Below are 6,758 nucleotides of genomic sequence, written 5' to 3'. Positions count from 1 at the left end.
CCATGGGAACCAAGAAGCATGGCGGTACTGGGATGGCAGCACTCTTCATCTCTTATTATAACATTTTCCCTCCAGCCTCGTCATTCATTTCAATAATATTTCATTTTTCATCTTTTCATGCATGTCTTCAGGAACAGCATTCCTGCTTAATGACTACATAATAAGGTGAAGAGCTCCCTTTGTCTGTGAACTAAATTCCTGCCTAATCAGCCGCTTGGCTTTGCTTTGCTCTCTGGCTCTGGATGTTTGTGTCTTTTGTAAATGAGGCTGGCAGCCCCTGTCGCTGCTCCAGTAATTAGACAGTGGCATTCATTCACAAACAAAAGGGCTATGGGTACACTGAGGGTGCAACGTTGAACAAGCTGCTCACTGACCTTCTCCCAACTGCTTCCAGGACTGTGTTCAGGGGACGGAACAGCATAGTGGGAGGACTGGGATCATTTCCCCAGGACAAGCCTCCTCAGTGATCAAAGTTCTGTCAATAAAACAATATTAAACAAAATATTCAAGTTTGGTGAAAACTGCATTTTTTTTTTTTTTTTTTCACAAAGAGGAATTCTGCATAAAGTGAAGAACATTTTGGACAACAGTGTACATCGCCAGAGTGTTTTTAGTCAGAGGATTCTCCAGATCCGGTACAGGACAGACCTCTACAGGAGATCCTTCCTGCCTGCAGCATCAACACCTGTTTAAAAAAAAAGATTTGCTGCAACATTTAATTTCCCTTTGGGATGAATAAAGTATTTTTGAATGAATTTTATCTGTAATCATTTAGAGAGCCCCATCGTCTCGAGAGGGAGGGACCTTTGCTCAGAGTGAACGGTTATCGGTTACCAACTGGAGGTCTGAGATGACAGAGAAAAGAACAGGACGGATCCAACAATGTTAAAGGCCATGGCTAAACCTTTTTCATCTGAACCATTAATCCTTAGTAGCTGCTCTATCCACAGAACGTCCATGAATCCTTGCTTTAGACATTGTTTTTGTTTATAAATAAAAAAAATTTCTTGTTAAACTGCTGACGCTAAATGAAAGGATTCTAATAGTAGTTTAAAGACACGTGAGCTGGAGCTCAGGTGATGCCAGACCCCAGTAGCTCTGTTATGTAGATGACCACCGATTTATTCTCTGATTTATACTTAAAGGCGATCAAAGGAGGGCTCAACATTAGTCGAGCTTCTCATGGAAGCAAAGAGGCTTAAGGCTGATTTATACTCAGAAACCAGGTGGTGTGCGTGTGTCGCAGGTAACGCAGATATGCCCCGCCCCCTCCGCAGACACTCTGCTGCTCCTCTCCAAAACTGTAGGTGACTGCAGACTGGAGGCCTCTGATTGGTCAGATCTACATCTGCTCTACTCTATGCGTATTTCCTGTTTGGTACCTTACTGGCTTGTTTTGTTTGTATGACCGCCATTGTGGGAAATGACTGGTGAAGATGGAGCAGCTAGAAGAGCGAGGTGCGTGAGAACACTGGGACCCTTTTTCCACCCGGATCCCCGCCCTTTTTGGCCCTCATGTTCCTCCATTGTCACACAAACTTGCCCCACTTCCTCACCACCTCGGCCGTATCTAGACCCACAGCTAGTTCCTGATTGGCCCTCTGGCGTTGTGGCGTGGAATAACATAGCGCAGACCACGCTTCAATATTGGGCATAAATCTAAAATATCTCCGACAAGCTCACTGAGACACACTGCTGCAGGACGATAACCAGGCCTTAACAGCCATGTGGGTGCTGCTGCTCTCCTTCTGTGGGAAAACTGTTTACCGGTAACCAAGGTAAGCATCAGTATCAGCAGAGTTGGTAACCAGCTAACCAATGGTACTATTGAAGGTTGGAAGGAGTGTGGCTGAGGGCGCCACCTAATGGCCAGGAGGAGTTCAACCTTTATCTCCTTTAAAGAACAGGTAAAGTTCATGGCTTCAGTCACTGATCTGGTGACTTGATCTAGAGGAGAAACATGTCTGAGAAGGACAGCATTTAGTTGCAGCAATAACTCCTTTGAATGCTGCGTTTATTAATGCTTCTACACACAAAGATAAGAAATAAAGGCGTGAAAACTTTCATTTAATCGTTAATAACTCCATAATACCTAATGGGTTCTAAAATTCATTTTCACATTTACTTAGAATATAGACAAAAACTTTTCAAATAAATACAGGTTTTTATGATTGTTTGAGGGTAATTGAAAACTGAGTTCAGAATTTAAAAACATTAAACAACATTATGACAAAAAGAAGAAAATATGCAGAAACTGAAAACATGTTAAATTATGAAACCCACACATTTCATCAGACCTAATTCTGTTTGATCCAGTTCTATACTGCTGTTTTCAGGTTAAAACACTTTCAGCAATTCTCCATCTGAGGAGCTGGGGGAGCTGGGGCCCTTAAGATGGAGCCTTCTGCTACAGAGGAGCCATCTGTCCTGTTCATGCTGGAAGTTCAAACTGGAAGTTTTTTGATCATTTTTCCTGGTTAGTTTGACCCCGTCTTAGGATTGAGCCTAAAACTGAGTAATTAAGCAATTACTGAAGACAGGCCCCTCCCCCAGACATGATTTTGATTACTTTTGATTTGATGAGATGTCGACCAAATCTAAGCTGATACTATGAAATGTCCAACAGTAAATGTTTTATGGTGGCTGAAAATGTGACAGAAAGATAAAAGTAAACGTGCTTAGCTAGCCAAGTTTCAGGTCAAGACTAGTCTAAATTTATTTTGCAGCAATAACAGATTATTATTCAATACATTTTGCTAAAACTGTATCTGATTCTCAGATGTGGCGGCGCGCATAGACGCAGCGACCCTCTCTCTCTCCCGTGTTTTTTTGTTTTGTTTTGTTTGTTATTTGTAAAAAATATGTGCGTTTCAAAGTGTCTTTCGCGTCAGTGTGTGTCGGAACGCATGAACAGCCGACAGGATTTATTGGATATAAGGAACAGAAAGATCTGGAGTTTGGAAGAGGAAACAAAGAATCTGCTGCAGGAGCTGGGAATCCTGCGCACCCCTGCGGAGTCGCCTAAAGCATCTAACCAGGCAAGGAGGCACCGGCTGCGGTGCTCGAGGACAAGGAAGAGGGGGAAGCGCGGGGGTATCTTCTACAGGCTAGCAGCTAACCCCTCTCGACCTGCTATACCGTCCATTCTGCTTGCAAACGTGAGATCACTGGACAATAAAATGGACCATATCAGACTCTTGAGGTCGGGGAACCGGACATTAGACAACTGTTGTGTGTACATTTTCACGGAATCCTGGTTACACGACAACATCCCAGACTCGGCCATACAACTGGATCAGCTGACATGCTACCGTTCGGACAGAGCACTCAAGAAAGAAGGTAAAACACGAGGAGGGGGTGTTTGTGTTTACATTCGGGATGAGTGGTGCAAGGATGTAACGGTAGTTTATAGACACTGTTCACAACTGGCAGAGTTTATGATCACAAAGTGCCGCCCATTTTACTTGCCGAGGGAATACAGCGCGATTTTGCTCGTCGCAATTTACTTTCCCCCAACCAACAGCAACAGCGAGAGAAATGCGGCTATACACGAACTGTACCAGGCAATCAGTGAGCAACAGACAAAACACCCGGACGGTTTTATGATTCTCGCCGGCGATTTCAACCATGCCGACCTAAAAACCGTCCTTCCAAAATACCACCAACATGTGAAATTTCCAACAAGTGGAAAAAACACTCTGGACATGGCATACACACCCATCAAAGATGCCTATAGAGCAGCGCCCCTCCCCCCAATCGGACTCTCTGACCATCAAACTGTTCTCCTACTCCCTGCATACAGACAAAAGGCAAAACTCGCCAAACCGGTTTCAAAGGAGGTGAGAGTATGGCCAGATGGTGCTCAGGCCGCTCTCCAACACTGTTTTGAAATAACTGACTGGGACATTTTTAAACAAGCTGCCACCAACAACAACAACCAAATAGACATTGAAGAGTACACCGATACAGTCACCTCCTACATCACAAAATGCATAGATGATGTCACGGACACAAAAACAATAATCACCCGGGCCAACCAGAAGCCATGGTTGACAGGGGATGTCCACAGGCTGCTGAGGGCTAGAGACAAAGCCTTCAAAGCTGGGGACGAAGCGAGCCTGAAAACAGCAAGGGCCAACCTGTCACGTGGCATCAAAAAGGCGAAAAAGGAATACACACAGGAAATAACCTCCCACTTCAGTGATAGCAAAGATGCACGGAGCTTGTGGAAAGGCATCCAAGCTATCACTGACTACAAACCATCACCTCGGAGCTGCGACAACAACACATCCCTGTTGAATGACCTCAACAGCTTTTTCGCACGCTTTGAGGAAAACAACAAGACCCACCCACAGAAAACACCTCCCCCGCCACACGACCTAGCACTCTGTCTAACTGTCAATAGCGTGAAGAGGGCTCTCACCAGGATCAACCCACGCAAAGCAACAGGCCCAGACAACATCCCCGAACGGGTGCTGAAGGACTGTGCCGAGGAATTAAAGCATGTTTTCACCGACATCTTCAACACCTCACTACAACAAGCCGTCGTCCCCTCCTGCTTCAAAGCCGCCACCATTATACCGGTGCCAAAGAAGCCATCTCCATCCTGCTTCAACGATTACCGTCCCGTAGCACTGACACCCATCATCATGAAGTGCTTCGAACGGCTGGTCATGACACATATCAAATCCATCCTCCCCCCCACCCTGGACCCCTTTCAATTCGCATACAGACCCCGGCGCTCCACAGAGGACGCCATCAACTCAGCTCTGCACCCAGCCATCACTCACCTGGAGAAAAAAAACTCTTATGTGAGAATGCTGTTCATCGACTTCAGCTCAGCATTCAATACAATTATACCCCAACAGCTGATATGCAAACTGGACAAACTGGGCCTCAGCACCTCCCTCTGTAACTGGCTGCTGGACTTCCTGTGCCAGAGACCGCAAGTTGTGCGCGTCTGTAACAACACCTCGGACACTATCACGCTGAGCACAGGAGCTCCACAAGGGTGCGTGCTAAGCCCTCTGCTCTTCACCCTACTCACACACGACTGCAAAACAACCCACAGCACTAACCACCTGGTGAAGTTTGCAGACGACACAACCCTGGTGGGACTCATCTCCAACGGTGACGAGACACACTACAGGACAGAGGTGGACCACCTAGCCAAGTGGTGCAGTGACAACAACCTCCTACTGAATGTTAGCAAGACAAAGGAGATTGTTGTCAACTTCCAGAAAGGTCCCCGCCGACTCCTGCCACTGACCATCGATGGCGCTGCTGTGGAGAGGGTGAGCAGCATTAAATTCCTTGGAGTGCACATCAGCGACGACCTCTCCTGGACCACCAACACTGCATCACTGGTCAAGAAAGCCCAACAACGCCTCTACTTCCTGCGGAAGCTGAATCAGGCCAGTGCCCCACCAGCCATCATGACCTCCTTCTACAGAGGAGCCATTGAAAGCATCATCACAAGCTGTATCACTGTATGTGGCGGGAGCTGCACTGACTACAACAGGAAAGCCCTGCAACGTATAGTGAACACAGCTGGGAGGATCATCAAGGCACCTCTCCCCTCCCTGCAAGACATCTACTCCAGCCGCCTCACCCGCAAAGCCCTCACAATTTTGAAGGATGACACGCACCCAGCACACAACCTGATCCGTCTCCTGCCCTCCGGAAAGAGGTACAGAAGCCTACGGTCCAGAACCACCCGGCTGGCGAACACCTTCATCCACCAGGCCATCAGAATGCTGAACTCCCTCCACCCCCTCCCCACACGGTCTGCTCCAGCCACCAGGCAGACAGGAAGCTAAGACTGCCCCTCTCTCTCTCTCTCTGTCTCTCTCTCTCTCTCTCTCACACACACCCACACACACACACTGTACCAGAGACTGCACCTTACCTGCACTACCTCAGCCTGGAACAAACTATTGCTGCTGTTTTTATTGCTTTTTATTGTAATGTTTATATTTCATACTTATATTTATCTTACCACTCTTACCTGTCATGTCCCGCACTTTATGTCAGTTTTTAAATGTCAGTCTTGTATATTTCTTGTATATTTGTATATTGCAGAGAGTAAACGTAATTTCATTTCCCTTGTATGTCTTGTACATATGTAGAAAATGACAATAAAAGCTGACTTGACTTGACTTGACTTGATAAATCAATTGAGACTTTTTCTGCCTGAAGAAAGATGTGCATGATCTGTTTCCCATAAATCTAGAATGTGCAGCACATTAGGGGCTGATCTGTTCACAGCCATGGTTCTATTATTATGGTGAAAGCTCAGCTCCAAGTCACAGAGAGATGAGGCTCCTGGCAAAAGAAGGAATGTTCTCCCATTGCTCCCAGCAGGAGATGCAGGCCGAGTTCAGAGACTAGCCCCACCCACAGACGCTAATCTCCCTACATCAGCACCACCCACAGACGCAGCATTTTACCATAGCTAAAACTAATCCCTAATATGGTGGAAAAAAAGATTTTTTTGCTTAACTTTAAACTTTGTTGTGAGTTTTGGGTTTTATTCTGTTAGCTAATAGTCTCTCAACCTCCTGCTGAAACGCTGTGATTCATGATCCTGAAAGGTTCTATATTATTCCACATTTAAAATCAAATATATCAACAATGAAATGAGAGCATCTTTTTGCTGTCAGATGAGGCAGATAGCCTTTACCAAATATCTCCTCATTCCAGTCTCCTTTGGATGAGCTGTTACGGCTTTCCACGCCTCTTCCACCTGAAGGAGTTCA

Source organism: Cyprinodon tularosa, unplaced genomic scaffold, assembly GCF_016077235.1.
Source record: "Cyprinodon tularosa strain WSP-4 unplaced genomic scaffold, ASM1607723v1 ctg1270, whole genome shotgun sequence".
Classification (NCBI taxonomy): domain Eukaryota; kingdom Metazoa; phylum Chordata; class Actinopteri; order Cyprinodontiformes; family Cyprinodontidae; genus Cyprinodon; species Cyprinodon tularosa.
The sequence above is the reverse complement of the archived record's forward strand: the minus strand, read 5'-3'. Positions refer to the sequence as shown.